Below are 16,491 nucleotides of genomic sequence, written 5' to 3' on the forward strand. Positions count from 1 at the left end.
CAGATTAAAAATGCTTTTTTCCCCCCTGGTTACCTAGGAGAGCAACTTGAAGTGAAACCCGTGGGCACAAAGAGCATGATAAAAAAAAAGTGAGGTACCAGGAGAAAGGAAATCCTTTTCTTACTACTACAAATATGACTTTTTCCTATTAAACATCAAGTTAACTTAAAGGCAACCTTTATTTATATAATCTTCAACATCTCTTAAAGTCTGTGGTAGTAATCAAATAATTTGTACTGCTATCTATTTTAAAATATTAAGCATAAATTTGTGATTTGGACTTAATGCTTACACTAACAAGTATACTTGGCCTTTGGATTAATGTTGTGGTCAGACAGGAGAAGAAAAACACAACAATTTTAAATAAAAGTTGCTAAAAATTCTAGAATGCTTCTTCCTTATACATCTTGCTAGTAAAAAAAGGCAGTGTAAACCAAAATATTCATCATTCTTAATTGAAGGTAGTCATGTCCTCAATCCAGATTAAGGAAATAGAACAGATTAGGTAGAAATTTTAAGGTGAAAGAAATGCATTACAAGAAAGTGTTGTTGAGTTCAATGTTTACAAATGCTCTTTGCATATTTATGCATAGAATAAATAGTGATAGTGTGTATATATATGTATATATCTATATATATCTATATATATATATATACACACTTTTTATGTTATTATGTAAGGGTATCTAGGAATTTAGACACCTGAGAGACTGCCATTTTTGTAAAACCACATGACAACACCAGAGCTCCACAAGCCAGAAAATGCATCCCAATTTAAATAGGCAAGTGCTGTGTGAAAAAAACTGCCCACAAAGCAAAATGAAACATCCTCTGAGTCAAGAAACGTTATGAGATCTGCAGTTCCATGACAAAGATGCAGGAAGACATGATGTGTTAGGTGGCAGAACTTCAGGCCTGATAAGGAGAAATAATAATTGAATCTCTCTAGAGATGCAGCAGCTCATTCCCTCAAAAAATAGAAAAATAAGAATATTTTGAGCTATCCAGGTAAGTTGCTACAATTCTTCACACAGCATTGCTCCAGAAAAGCTAGCTAGACCTTAGACTGATCTGTGCAAGGTCATTTTCACCAATTTCAAATCTTCTGGTGTGTGACTCTCCCCAGTAGAGAGATTTTTAAAAAAAAGAGTACACTAAGTATTCTGCTCTATTACAGTCTGTTCTTGAGAGAACTTAGCCTAATAAATATGCAAAAAAATAGACAGCAATAAGGAGATCTGATAGAGTAGGAAAAGATGAAATGCTGTCTGCCAATGCTTGGATTTTGGTCAAAATTCTAGCAGAGTTAGAGCCATGAATCCAGTGGAGCAATCTTCAGCTCATCTATTTACCTAATTTTATCAAAAGTGTTAGCAGGGTGTGACTCCTAAAGAGGGAGAACATTGTTGATCTGCTCTAAGTTTTGACTTTGCTGAGGATCTTCCAGCAAAAATACATCTAGTCCCCCAGCTGTTCCACACAGACATTACATACAAGAGGAAACACACCAGAAAATATTTATTCAGTGTCAGAGTACTGTTTATAAAGCTCTTTGTTTATGAAGATATTTAATATGCTTAAGTGCCATTGATTTAGGAGTAGAAATCAACCCTCTGGTGTTTTGTGCAGTCTGAAATATGGCTTTAAAAGCTGAATGGAGTAAAGAGATTGATGGCTATTGACTCCCTGGTGTCTCCTAACACATGCAATTAAGGAGGTCACAATAAGGGACAACTGCGAGAGGTCATGGCCCTTGCTGAATTCGCAGAGGGCTGTGGCCAGGTCACTGTGTGGGGCCATTTTAAAGTAGAATTCTGTCACAAAAATGAGGTCTAATGCAAAACCATTGATTGATGCTATTAACTTCAAAATTAAGAATATGTGTGATTGCAGAGAAAAGTGAGCACAATGAAAACACGGCCAATGAATTCTTAGATGTTTTTAGAAAACTTCATAGCCTAGAATAAATATAAACCTTAGGGGAATAAATGTTAATTTCTAGTGGGAAATGCTTTTACACGCTTGGACATGGAAGATAATCTAGCTGCATAAAGATATTTAGGAACAAAACAAGATAAATATTTGATCCTCCAAGAGACTCCTGCCTCAAAAGGGCAGAATTTATGACATCAGGAGGTATTTTCAGTCCATTGTAGGTACAATTTTACCTACAGATATTCCAGGGGTCAGGGCATTTTATAGCATTTTTGCTTGAGTTTTCCTTTTGGGGGATCCTGATGTTCCCTGCACTGTGCATAGGAACCATGACTGCTGAATGAATGTGAGAATAATTGATTCTACTCTGTATGATCTTATTACTAAAATAATTTCTGTATTACAATTAATATTGCTTTTAATGGTTCTTCAACTAATTTCAGTATGTGCTGTCACTTTCTGAACTTCATCTCATGTGTGTTTTGCTGATAATCTTTAGAGAAAGCTTTCTTGGTCTCTCTGCTTTTATTTACACCCAGAGATTTAAAGAGATCATTTTCCTTCCTGCATTGATGGTTACCTTGGAGTAGGGGATGCCTCCTGTGTGTACATATGTAGTAGTCACTCCTCTATCTCATGGGTTTTTCCTCTGCTAACATTTCAATTACTTAGTTTTAACCCACAGTAGGGTTTTCTGAGTTTTCCTGTTATTGTCCCAAACAGAACAGTTTGATTCACTGGAGCATTTTAATTCATGTAGCCTCATACGCTTCTCGTTACTTCTCATTATTTCATTTTGCTGAGTTTTGCTTTTATCTTTCTTGCCACTCTCTAGAAACACTCTTAAATTACCTGCCTGCTGAATCCCAGTTTGGTGTCCTCTGTTCTTTCTTTGATTGATGCATCTTACTGATTCTCTTGTGTACTGGCTGCTTGTTGTTTTTGTTTGGTTTTTTTTTCCTGTTTCTTCCCGTCCCCTTACTGAGGACTTTATTCTTTGTTGCCAATTTAAAGTCCTTTCGCCCAGACCCTTTAGTTTTCTGTCTCAGCAAATTGCTGACCACGATGCTCAAAAAAATTTATCAACACTTTGAAACCTCTGCTTTGTGCATCTAAGCCCCCCCACCTTTTAGCCTCTGATTTACCACCACTACTGTGGGAGTTTTGGGGTTTATTTAACCTTGACAGTGGCAGTGAATCACCTATGACATTAAGCAGATTAGACTGAACCTAATTATGTTGAACTTTGGGAATTACAAACCACAAACTCCTCTGGTGGATGCCTAGGTCTGGGGTTTAATGAAGCAGCAGTATTTTCTGCTGGCTTCAGGACTGTGCTGTGGCATCACTCCTGTAACACCTTAAGGGGGAATGTCAGTGATCTATCCTTGCTCCATGTCTCCCAACTTCCTACTATTGCTCTTCTGCATGGCTCCCAACGTTTGCTATGTTATAATAAACGTTTGCTATGTCATTTGCTTTCAATAAAGACCATAAAATACTGCCTAAGCAAAAGGGGTGAGCTGAGGTTACTCAGCCAACCTTGATTTTTTTCATTCTCCCCTCCCTTTGTCTAACTTGTGAAACTTTGCAGTTCTTTAAATGTTATTTTAATGTAATTTGTGCCTAACATATATATTATAGATAAGTCTATCTAATAAGCAGTTGGGAATAATATATGTAGATTTTTCTATTTCATATTCTTTTCTGTAAGTCAGCAGAGTGGAATTCATTAACTTGATATGGATCTTTTTCAGTCTTTTCAGTAACCATTCACCAAAGAATGGACTTAGGGTATTTATATGGTAAATGTACTGATACTGCTTACTTTAATATGAAGTTCATCTTTTTAATGCTTTTCCATATATACACATTTGGCTCTTTTGGAAAGGGACTTGTAATCCAATCTTCTTTCCTCTCATTTTAGCAGAATTATTACTTATAAACTAACATGGATTAGTTGCAAGTATTAAATGAAAACTATTAATTTGTGTAACACTTGAAAAATACTTGAGCAAACTATTTATTAAAAAGAGTGACATTTACTATGATACTTTAAATAGTAAAGACTATTGAGTTCTGGTGGGGTTTTTGTTTGGTTGGTTTGGGTTTTTTATGGAGGAAAATTCAAATAGAAATTATGCAATGAATGCATACGAAAAAACCTGTTTGATGGAGAGCTTTAGTAATGCTTAATGGAGTTTTTGCTTTCCTGAGAGTGAGAGCACAGCATGTAGTATATAACTGACTAATGGAGATTTGCCACTCAAGTAAGTCAATCAAAAATGTAATTTAGCTTGAAACTCTCATGGAAACAGCTATGCCTCTTGTATCTGTCCCAATTAAATACAGCGTGATGATGATTACATATGTATTACTAATAGGGTTGTTGGGAGAATTTCTGATAAAGCTCTTGGTGGGGATGCAAAAATGTAAGTTTTGAATCTTCTGAATTAAAACATCAAACCACTGACCGCACAGGATATTTTAAACAATTTTCAAATGGACATTATTCTTATTAAAAATGTTTTTCATTTTGAATATATTTAATCCAGAGTAAAACAGGGTGGGGTGTGCAATTTTTTGTTCTATTTTATTTTAAAATCATTCATAAAATCATCATATTCTGAAATAGATTTGTGATTTTAATTCTAGAGCCATTAAGAACATCGACTTAGCAGCTGTACCACCTCCAACTGTCTCTGCAAAGTCTTCACGATGGTGCTGTTGTGAGTCTCACAAGGCAGAAAGAACACCATCTACTTAAAGTAAGACCAGTTTATTTACCTCATAAAAACTGGCAGTTCCTTGAAGCATACCAAGCAACCTTGGCATGATTCCAGCCCTCCTTCTGGCCCTGAAGTGGCTTACTAACCTTGTGTAGAGAGGCGTGTCAGAGGTGAATGTCTACCAGGTGATACCAGCCAGAAGAACCTGAGAATGCACAAAATTTCTGGCATACTTTTCCAAGCATTAGGTGTCTCTCAGAGCAAAGCTATCAGAAATTAATTTTCCTATATTGCTGATGCCTCAGGTTTTAGCTTTTATATTTTTCAGATTCTGCGCTGCTCTAATGTGTGGGTCTGGGCTTCATATGAGGGGATAGTGAGCTCTCTGCACAGAGCTGGGAGACAAAACAATTCCTTCTCTAGCTGGGGACTAAGGACAACTGATCCAAATTTCAGGCCCAAGTGCATAAACAACATGGACTGAAGAGAGAAAAACAAGAAGGATGGGACTTCATACCCTAGAGTTATAATTGGACAATTAACTCCAATATGCAACTGGATCAAAACTCATAAAAGTGAGAGATCCCATGACCAGTTGTCCATTTTTATGACCATTTTGGGTTCACCTGGGGTGTAGCCCAGTCTGGGCTCTTGTGCTGCCCAGGGAGGATCCATTGAGGCCTCCTCATAAATCCCTACTTTATTCTTTAACTCTGTCTAACCTCTGTTCTAGATCAGCCTTCACAAGGCATCACTGCACCAAAACCCCCTGCAGATACACTGGGGACAAGATCAGATAGCCATTAATTGCCTTCTGCAATTAATATATGAAGGTAAAATGTGTGTACTTGCCAGAAGCACGGTGTCTCAGAAAAGGAAGACTGCTTTTCTGAACTTTCAGCCCTGATTCTTAAGAAGTAACTACCAAAAAAAAAGAAAAAAAAGGTATATTCATAGCTAACATTCACAGCTGTGCTTGACATTAAAAACCATCGAGATACTGGCTCCCTGGTATCTGGCCTTTCTCCCCTGCTGGAACCTCTGCCTGGTCTCTCTGTTCCATCAGACCTACTGAAATTATTATTGCTTTCCTTGCTGATGTTTCCCTCTGCTCTGCAACTAACCACCATTTTCTTTTGAATTGACTAAATAATTATCATGATAATTCTCAACTTTGAGTTTATTGGTTTTATTTTAGGTCTAAGGAAAGACTTGTATGCCCCAAAATCTTGTCTGTTGCAACAAAAAAAGGAGAGAAAAAGTCCTCACAAAGTTTGACTTTTTCTGAAGCATAGATGGAATATGTGTATTTCCACAAAATTACCTCTTAAAGTGCAATTCTATAAAATGACTACTGCATATCTTTGAAAATTCATCGCTGTTTCACTGTATTCAGTTAAATACTTTGTACAAAACACAAATCACTTTCTGGTTGGAAAGATTTGATGATGAAAACTCATTTGATCGTTCTAGGACAGATTGCAGCAAGTTTATGATATTGCTTGTTTTTATATCTTCTTTTTGCTGTTGATTACAGGTGAAATAACCTCCCAAGTTACAGCTGAAATGAGCAAAAAGTTTTGACAGGGTAAATACACCTGTGACTGAAGAACTATAGGTGTTCAGACAACTCTTTTTATTTTCTAATATCTTTTGTCAATTAGAATTATGTGAATCTTTTAAATACGTGGTTTGAGCTCTGTTTGGTGGGGTTTTATTTATTGTGTGTCTATACATATATATATAGAGAGAGTCATCATGCTTTATGCTTGTCCAAAACTCTTGCTTGGTCAAAAGAGGAACACAGTCACAGATGAAGCTTTGAACTTATTGTTACTCCAGTTCATGATTTAATACTATAATAGTTTGATTTATTAGTTACAATAGTATGTATTAATAATTCAAATCAATATAGGAAAAAAATCATAATGCAGTTATATTGCTTTTTGGGGAAAATAAAAAGTCCTTTATAGAAACTCTCTGGTTAAAAGCCTGGTAGCTTCAGCCTTCCTGAAAGAAAGAGATGGACTCAGAATGAGCTACCAGCATCCTGAAGTCATAACTGTGAGGCATATGATCTTGTCTCAGGGACTTTCTTCCATTTTCTGGGAGAAAACAGATGATAGTCCTGTCCCCCACAGACTTCATTGTTAGAAGTTTTTTTGAACACAGCTCACTTTTGTCCTTAGTTCCTAACTATTCACTTTTTGTTCCAAAGCTGGGTTTACCTGACCAATGGAAGGCTGGAATCCCATAGTGACCTCTGAATTACAGCTATGGTTTCTGTCAGAATCTCTGCTCCTCTGGTACTGTTCTGCACACATGCACCCTTTTGCACTTCATTTTATTCTAGAAACATGAGTAGCTGCTCATGATCACTGTAAACCAAATGAAATCTAAAAAAGCTGTAGCTGGTAGTTAGCTGACCACCAAGCAACTGCTATCACAAATAGTAATTTTTTCTTTTTTTTCTTAAGGCTGAAATCAGCTCAAATGAAGACAAACCATACAAGACCTGAGACCCTGAGCTGTCAGGTGAGTGGCCTTTAGCAATGGAAAAATTGTTTTGTTTATCATAAAGATGTTGGGAAAGTTCAACCAAGCCAAAGCAAAATAACACTGCAATGATAAGGTGACCTCCTGTGAACTGCCTGTGTAGCAGAGATCAACCTCTGTCCTTTTTCAGGTCTAGTCAATAAAAAAAAAATCCAAAAATAAGATTTTATCATATCTTCCATGTAGTTCACTTATCATATGGTGATGCCTGGTCTCTAGTATACTTTTAATGGTTGTACAGAAAGTAATTTATAAAACCAAGTTCACTTCTAAATTAAATATAGAAGTTTATGTAGAACTACTCCAACAGTGAGAAAACAGCTGCCAGCATGTCTTGGGTAACAAGGCATGGAGGTTTTAAACACTGATTTTACTTGTTGAAAGAAGTTGACAAATAAATAGAAAAAAAAAAAAAGAAAAAATACAAAAATAAAACCCAAAAAACCACCAAGACCTTCTTAACCCAGAAAAAGAAATCCCAACCCCAGCGGAATTTTCAAGATGTCAAAGGTTGAACTTGATGATTTTGCAGGTCTTTTCTTAACTAATTGATTCTGGAGTATGGTGACATCAGTGGGCTAAAAGAAGACAGCTTTCTTTTACTATTTAGTTTTCTGCTACAAGTTCCTGTCTGTAGAACTAACCTGCTATGTATGATATGGTGCTTAAGCAGTCTTTGTTTCAAAAAAGAGACAGACCTTTAGCGTGGTCTTTTACGAGAAATTGCATAATTACTAGGTAGGATGTGAAGGGGGGTTAAATTTTTAAGCAACCATGGAGTGAATGGGAATGAAAAGTAGATAGTGAAAATTTTAGTCTTTCATGGAAGAAAATTCTTATGGTTTTGATAGCCCAAAGACAGCTGTGCTAGAGCTTAAATGGATCTTGAGAATAAGCATAGCAATAGCGGTGTGACGGCAGTTGGAATATTTTCATTATTTTTCATTACCCACAGGTAAAGTGCATTTGAAATAAACCACCTTGAGATTTCAACAGAAAAATACCATTTGTTGTCTCTGGGTCTTCTGTAAATCTGCTGGTATCAAGCTTAGAAGACATGCTGTGCTGACATTCCTTACCCTCTGTCTCATACCATTAGTGTCTTAAAAGAATTTCTCTGGCAAAATAAACTGTAATTGCAACTGTTCAGTGCCCACCTGAGAAAATTACTTTTAGTATTAACACTGAAATGTTCAAAAAGGTTCAGCACATTCCTTTTCTGCCATGTATCTGAACAAGACCTACAAAGAAAGGGAACAGGCAGGAATAGCATCTCATAGTACATTTATATTTAAACCTATCAGTTTTTTTCCCTTTAAACCTATTAATCTCCTCTGTTCCTATGTACTTTCTTTGTATCTCTCTCCTTTCTCTTCTTCAGTGCTGTTGTGTGACTTCCAGATTCTTTTAATACCAGTTTAACATCAGTGAGTCAGAATTCATTTTTATTTCCTTAATAAAGACCTTGTTTTTAAGTGTTCTCAGCATTACAAATTAGAGTCACATTTTCGCAGATGCTGAGATTCTTCAGCTTTCCGTGCCCTGGTTTTGAAAATATTTTAAATGCCTATGTGGTTTGCCTTGGAGTGTAAATCTGTCCCTCAAAGGAGGATCTTAAAATTGAGCATTCCCATTAGTGGCTGTTTCAAGGCCAGCTTTAATGAAGATCTTCCTTTTACAGAGGTTTTTAAAGAAAGTGCCACAGAAATATGAAAGCTTTCTTCTAATAGTTAAAAAAATCTAGAAAGTAGCCATGAACAGAAAGATTTTTACTGCTTCCCCCACCACCACCTCCCTTGCTCTGAGAAATGCAGCTATTCCCTGAGAAACTTTGTAGTTGGAGGCCCATTTACAGTAATAGTTTCAGCCAGTCCTAATGATCATTCAGAAGAGCAGATGTAATAATGGTTTCCAGGAGGAGATCTGTTTGGGCTCCTAAACTTGCAGATGGATATAGTCCTTTTAGAAAAGCAGAGATCTGGTCTCCTAACATGTTGTCTGAGGATGTGGAAAAACCACACCAGCTCTAATTTACACTACCAAAGCAAAAGTCAGGGCAATGAGGGTGAAATAGCAGTATTTTAGGAAAGCCTGATTTCCATATCATTGTAGAAATAGAAAATTGATACAAAGGATTCATGCCAGTAGTGGCTGCTTTCCTTTTCCCTTTCTGAGGCAGAGAACGATCAAAACCCCTGAGGCTGGCCAAAACCCCTGAGGGAGGCCAAAAGCAGATTTCAGCCCTGTTTTGATGTTTCTCATCGTGGTTGGAGGAGAGAGGAGAAGCTGCAGAGATCCAGGACTGTCTTTATGTTGTGTTTGCTGTTTGGGCAGTGTAGCTGAGAGGCTTTGGTGTTGCATTTGCCATCTGAGCAGGATAAAATACATGTTTGGGGGATGGTAGGACTGTTCCAGAGCTGCATGCACCATGATGGTGCATCTTCACTTGACCTTGCTGGGGACAGGCCAAGACATAGAATCACAGAACGTTTCAGGTTGGAAAGGACCTTCCAAAGGTCAACTAGTCCAACCCCCCTGCCATGGGCAAGGACACCTTTCACCAGACTAGGATGCTCAAATCCCTCTTCAGTGTGGCCTTGAACACTTCCAGGGTAGAGCATCCACAGTTTTTCTGAGCAACCTGTGCTAGTGTCTCAGCATCCTAGTAGTGAAGAATTTCTTCCCAATATTCCCACTGACATTCCCCCTTGTTCTATCACAACATGCCCCTGTAAAAAGTCCCTCTGTGGTTCTCTTGTGGCTGCCTCCAGGTACTGGTGGACCCTCTAAGTTCTCAGAACCTTCACTTTTCTAGGCTGAACAGACTCAGCCTGTCTTCACAGCTCAGGTATCCCATCCCTCTGACCATTTCCGTGTCCCTCCTCTGGAGCTGCTTCCACAGGTCCATGTTCTGAAGAACCCAGAGCTGGATGCAGCACTCCTGCAAAGTGGCACCTCTCAGGCTGGCAGGTGACTTCTGTGGCACCCCAGCACTGGCCCCATCAGCGTGTCAGCTTGCACAAGGCACAGCATCACTGGGTCTGTGTTTTGTTGGGGGTATTTTGCTGTTTCTTTGTTGAGGCAGAAATTCTTCCAATGAAACGTCTGACTGCTGAGCTCTGTGTCCCAGCTGGCAAAAGAAAGTCAACTTCTTATTACCCAGCAATGAACTGTGTTAACATCTTGTTAGGGTTGAGAAATACCCAAATAATTGTAAATGCCCACTTTTCCCTTGCTCTGTTAGTTGTTGTGTCATGGCATGAAATGAGACACTGAAGGATCTTGGGCAAACATTTTTCACATGCATAAAAATGTGCCAGAAAATTACTCTGTCATAGTTTACATAATTCTGAGTGGGTTGGACAAAGCTTATGTGCCTTGTGCAACATTAAGTTGCCCTAGGATGTCGGAAATGTTTTTTATAGGGATTGGAAACATGACAAACTAACTGAGAGGGGACCAGAAGCCTTGTGGAAAGGCAGTGGAGTCCAGGCAGGGTGCCCAAATTGTGTCTTAAATAGAACCACATATTTGGCTTTTGTGAACTAAATCCCATCCTAGGTGCACACACCAGCAATACACTATAGACACAAGCATTATTGTAAACTTATGTCAGTTCTGATGCAAAACAACAGAAATTAATGTTCCTTATTTTCTGATGAAAGCACCGAGGCACCGAGGGAATTTGCCACATGTAAAATCGCTGCAAGACGCAGTCCTTACCACAGTTTATTTCAGTAGCCCAAGTTGCTTCTCACTGCAGACTCTGAAAAGCTATTATTTCCCAAATGTATCCAAAATAAGTCTGAACATGTTTGGCTGTAATGCAACAAGGTGAACTTAATTACAGGAAGCTTTAGAAGTGCTCAGCTCGTGTGCTGCTGACACAGCAGGGGTGGGTCGGTCTGAAGGGAAGGGGAGCGGCGAGGACAATCCCTGTGTGGGAACCACCTTCAGAACAAAACCTGAAACTTCAAAGCAGGGGAAAAAAAAAAAAAAAAAACAAACCCAACACAACAACCAACCCCCCGTAACACTTCTAAAATGTTATAATAAATGGAGCGAAAATAACATGCCCATTTACATTTCTTTGTTCTTATTTGCAGTTTGACTTAATGTCAGGAGATTGCCAAAGTTTCAGCATCAGCATCTGTGCTCACCAGCTTCAACAAGATTCAGAAGAAAGAGAAGAAAGAAAAAAAGCAGTTTTTATTTTGTAAATTACCTGTGCTCATGTGCAGCTTACATACAGGGGCGTTGATGTATGCAATAGAGTTACCTTTTAGCATGGCTGCTGCTTGAGATGTGTTTCTCAACTTGGAGACCTGCTTTTGGGCCCAAAATTGCTGAATGCTTCAGTGCTAATCCTTTCTGTCTTGTACATCACCAAACCCCTGATTAATGTGGAATCTAAAGAATGAAAATGTGTCCACCCCCCTAGCTTTTACTACTTTAATAGACATTTACTATAGTTTCAAATAATATTTTTGTCAGCAGAGATCAGCAAAATTCCCATGGTACAGAGCCCTTTTAATTTTGATGTATAACCAACTTCTGTAAGAATGTTTTTACCAGAACTTCCAAACTTCTTTTAAGCACAATATTTGAGGTTTAGATTGTTTTATTAGCAGTCAAACATTTTTTATTTGTGCTATTTATTATGTCAAACAGACAGAGAAGTGTTTTTAGCATCCAGCTGTGCTTCAATTCATTCTTGATTTGATTAAGGGGGTCTGTTGCATTTTGTTAGTATAGGACCATTAGCTAAAAACTCTTTTTAAAAGTGCTCTTCAGGTAGTCTAACCTACTAAATTCAGATAGTCTTTATAAAAGAGATGCATTTTATTCCTTTTGCGTGATATTCCACTGTAAATTAAAATGAAATCTGTTGGTCTGCAGCTCCTTTTCTTAATATTTCTTCATGTTGGAAAAGCATTGACTCCTTTTTATTTTAATTTATATGAATGACATTTATGTTAATTTTAACTAGTGAGGACTTAAAATCATCCAGTGCCAAAATGTAAAGAAAAAATGTATTCTTGACCACCACGTCATATTGCTTTGAATTTCAGGGTCATTTTCTTTAAATATTATTATATGAATCATCTCCATTTATATTGATAATAAAATGCTTTCTGGTGTTCTCAGACTCAAAAATTTATGAAAATAAAAAAAAACATAATGCAGATACAAAAACACAAGTTTGTGAAACTGGAACATCATGTACCATTACTTGAGATAAAGTTCTTAGTTAAAATTTAAAATATTCCCGAAATTATTTCCTGAGGAAGTTATTTTGGGATTTTATGGTTAACTACACTTGAATAAAACCAATTCCTGTGAACAGCAATATTTTAAGTATTTTAAAATACTCCAGCTTTAAATAAATTGATGACCAGTGAGATCATCCCTAGACATTCAATAGCAATGGTGTTACAGGAGTGTCACTGAGACAGTAATAATGATATCATCATACTAGCAAGCAAAGTGTATTCTGTATGACTCACTGCTGCTTTTTTATAGAAGTCTTAGCTTCAGAAATGAGTATGTGAGATGACTGGTTTGGTGGATGAGCATAGAAAACAGAGAGACAGAAATATTTTTTAAAAAATCCATGTAATTTCTAATTCTTTTTTTCTAAGTTTCAAGATGCTGCCTGAAATCCAGACTTGGCACAAACTGAACAGGTAACAGTAATTTTTCTTCTTCAGCTCTTCTGTGGAAGTAAGTTTTAAATCATGTTCATGGACGGCAGAGTTTAACTCAAGAACCTGACAACAAAGGGAATCTGGTAAAAGAGTTGCTTAAGAATGATTTATATGTTTATATATATATGTTTATAAATATATTTATATGTTTTAGTAAATACTTCCCAGCTTTCATATTCTAATTACTGCTTCAAACTGCTGCTTGAAAAGCCGTGGGTCATTATTACATTGAGACATGGTTTTGATTTGTTTTCTTTCTGGTGCCATCTCTTCTGACTCTACAGGGATATATATACATATATACACACATTATATATGCATGAAACATTTCCCTTTAATTTAGATATATATATATTATATATGTATGAAATATTTATTTTAATTTTTTGGTTACAATCATCATGCAAATTATTGTGCTTATTGCATGACCCAGTTCACTGAACTGGAAAGAAAGGTGATTTTGTCATTTGGAGTTGCTCTTGGTTTCTTACCTCACCATGTACAAGCACTGTGTGTGGCTTTATGGAGAGGGAAAAGAGTGAACAAGACAGACTACTTGGGTACCAGCAGAATTTGAAGAATGTACACAGACCTGTCCTCCTTTGCCCTGGGTTAACCTTGAATGAATTCCACAGTAATGCAGAAGAGGCCTGGGTGTGCAGCTCTGGTTATGTGGCTCAAAACACTGCTTTTATTTATTTTAATCTCATGTATTAGCCTGAATGCCTTATGAAGGCTACCAGATCCCTGCAGCTGCATTGAATTCATCATGCAGCTCTTCTGCTGCAGGCAGAGCTGACAGATAGGATTTCCCCCACGTTTTCTCCCACAGAAACTCTGAACAATAATCTTGTACTTGCCTAGGTAATAGTGTGTGATTTTTCCCAGACACTTAAGCTGCTATAAATCACGTAAGTACATGTGTGTCAGAGGAAGACATCACCCTTTATTTATGAAAGTGTTAGAAGAACTGTCAGAAAGGGATATTGATTCTGGTTTTTTCAGGGAACTAGTGAGAACAACCAATCAATGTAACACAGGGAAAACTTAACGTTGTTATGAAATATTTAGGTTGTAAGGAAGTATAAAAATTAAGCAAATTTCCAATGGACAACAGCAGCATATCTCTTTTTGCTAAAGAGAAGATGAAAAGCAGAGATTGGTAATTAAAAAAAAGCAAAATGAAAGAGTAGAAGAAACAAATGTATCATGAAGACTGTTACATAAAGGCCCTGTACATTGATATATTTTTCTTAGAATATTTTGACTAAGAGAGCACAAATCTGAGCAACTATTTACCAAAATGCATAGCATAGCATGCAAACCTGGATTTTGTTTTACTCAAGCGCTCTAAGGTGCCCTGAACTGAGAAAAATTAATAAACAATTGCAAAAGTACTTAAAATGGTCATTAAATGTTTTGTAAGTAAAGAGAAAATACATATTAACACAATATGGGTTTAGGAAAAGAAAAACATCAAAGCCAAATACCAAGATCTCAACAATTATTAAAAAAATTATCTGCAATATTTTTTTCTTGAGTCTCTTCTTACTGTACTAGTGCCCTTTTCAAGCTCAGTTTGTTAAAATCTTGAAGCAAGTGAGGTGTTTTGTTGGATCTAATTATCTTTTGTTAAGAACTAATTAGGTGTACTTGAAATATCTTTATGGTTGATGGTACTGAGGGCAAGAAATTTACCCTATGATATCAATAGCCAGCCAAATTAAGCATGTGGCCTATTTGTATTCCACCTGCTGGAGTATTGGAACAGCTATCTGCTATCCAAGATGGAGTTCATTGAAGTCTTTTAAAATGAATTAAAACTTGAGTCATGGAGTAATTATCAATGGTAATTTTTGTGTATAAATGGTGTAATTGACAAAATACTACAACTTAAGTGCATGTGGTGTTTGCTATTACAATTGGCTAACAAGTATCTGAAGATTTTGGTGTCGAAGTGGTGGCCTTTGCACGTTTCTGAAATTTATGCCCTGAAAGCACAGTGTCAAATAAAGAAATAAAGACACCTTCCAGTAGACCAGGTTGTTCAAGGTCCCATCCAGGCTAGCACTGAACACTTCCAGGCATGTGGCATCTGCAGCTGCTCTGGGCAAGCTGGGGCACCACCCTCACAGTGGGGCATTCCTACCTAATGTCTAACCTAAAGCTGCCCTCCTTCAGTTTAAAGCCATTCCCCCGTGTCCTATCCCAACAGGCCCTTGTTAAAAGTCCCTCTCCAGCTCTCTCAGAGCCCCTTTAGGTACTGGAAGCTGCTTTAAGTTCTTCCCAGAGACTTTTCTCCAGGCTGAACAGCCCCAGCTGTCTCAGACTGCCTTCACAGGGGAAGTGCTCCAGACCTTTCATCACCTTGGTGGCCTCCTCTGGATTTGCTCCAGCAGGTCCTGATGCTTGCTGGTGTTTCTATCATCACAGAACGGGTAGGTCAGAAGGGACCCCAGTGGGTCATCTGGTCCAACCTCCCTGCTCCAACAGGGTCATCCTAAAGCACATTGCAGAGGATTGCAGCCAGATATTTCTGGAACATCTCCAGTGAGAATATCTCTACAACCTCTCTGGGTAAGCTGTTCCAGTGCACGTTCACCCATGCAGCAAAGCAGTTCTTCCTCAGGAGGAGGTCCCTGAGGTTTTTGCCCATTTCCTCTTGCTCTATTGCCTTGCACCACTGAGCAGAGCCTGATCCATCCTCTTGGCCTTTGAGAGTCTTATAGACACTGGTGAGGTCCCCTCTCAGCCCCAGCTCCCTCAGCCTTTCCTCATAGGAGAGACATCCCAGTCCCTCCATCACCTTCCATCTTTGCTGGTTCTGCTGCAGGAGCTGCACTTCTCTCTTGGAGTGAGTAGCCCAGAGCTGGCCACAGTGCTACAGATGCAGCCTCACAAGGGCTGGCCCCTAATTGTTGAGCTGCCTAAGGAATCCTGCTGTGCTCTTTGAATACTCACAGGGTGATGTTAACCTGGAAGAAACAGCACCATCATTCTGTTTTGCTCTCGGGCTGAACATGAATCTCGTGGCTCAGAGGTCTGTCACAGGCAGGGGGGAGGAGATGCCCAGCAAGATATGTCCTGCTCATAAAAAACATGGCCTTATTTTTCATCAGAACAAGCTGTTTTGCTCGTGACCTGTTTAACTGAAGTAAAGACTTGTTTCTAATAGGATTTAGATGTGTGTTTAAGCACTTTGAACTGAGTCTCAAAAACAGTATCTGTGCCCGATCTCAGATGCTTCTAGTCAGTCTGTTGCCTCCTTGTCTTCAGCATCTGCTGCAAGGGATATGAATCTTATTAAAATAAAGCTTTAGGGGAGAAAGAAAAAAAAAAAAAAAAAGAAAAAAAAAGTTTGGGTTTTTTTTTTTTTTTTGTCTTTTTACAACACTTCTAAAGGGCAGAAAGGGAAAGTTTAAAAATATATGATGAACCAGGAGGGCTGAGTACTGATCTGAAGAGTTTTGTGATGTACACTAAAGATCTGATATCTCAAATGTCTTATCAAAGTCCATGATCAAGGAAGTTCAGTTTTACTGTGAAAGGCAGAGACACAAGAT

Source organism: Fringilla coelebs (assembly GCF_963513975.1).
Source record: "Fringilla coelebs genome assembly, chromosome: 4".
Lineage (NCBI taxonomy): Eukaryota > Metazoa > Chordata > Aves > Passeriformes > Fringillidae > Fringilla > Fringilla coelebs.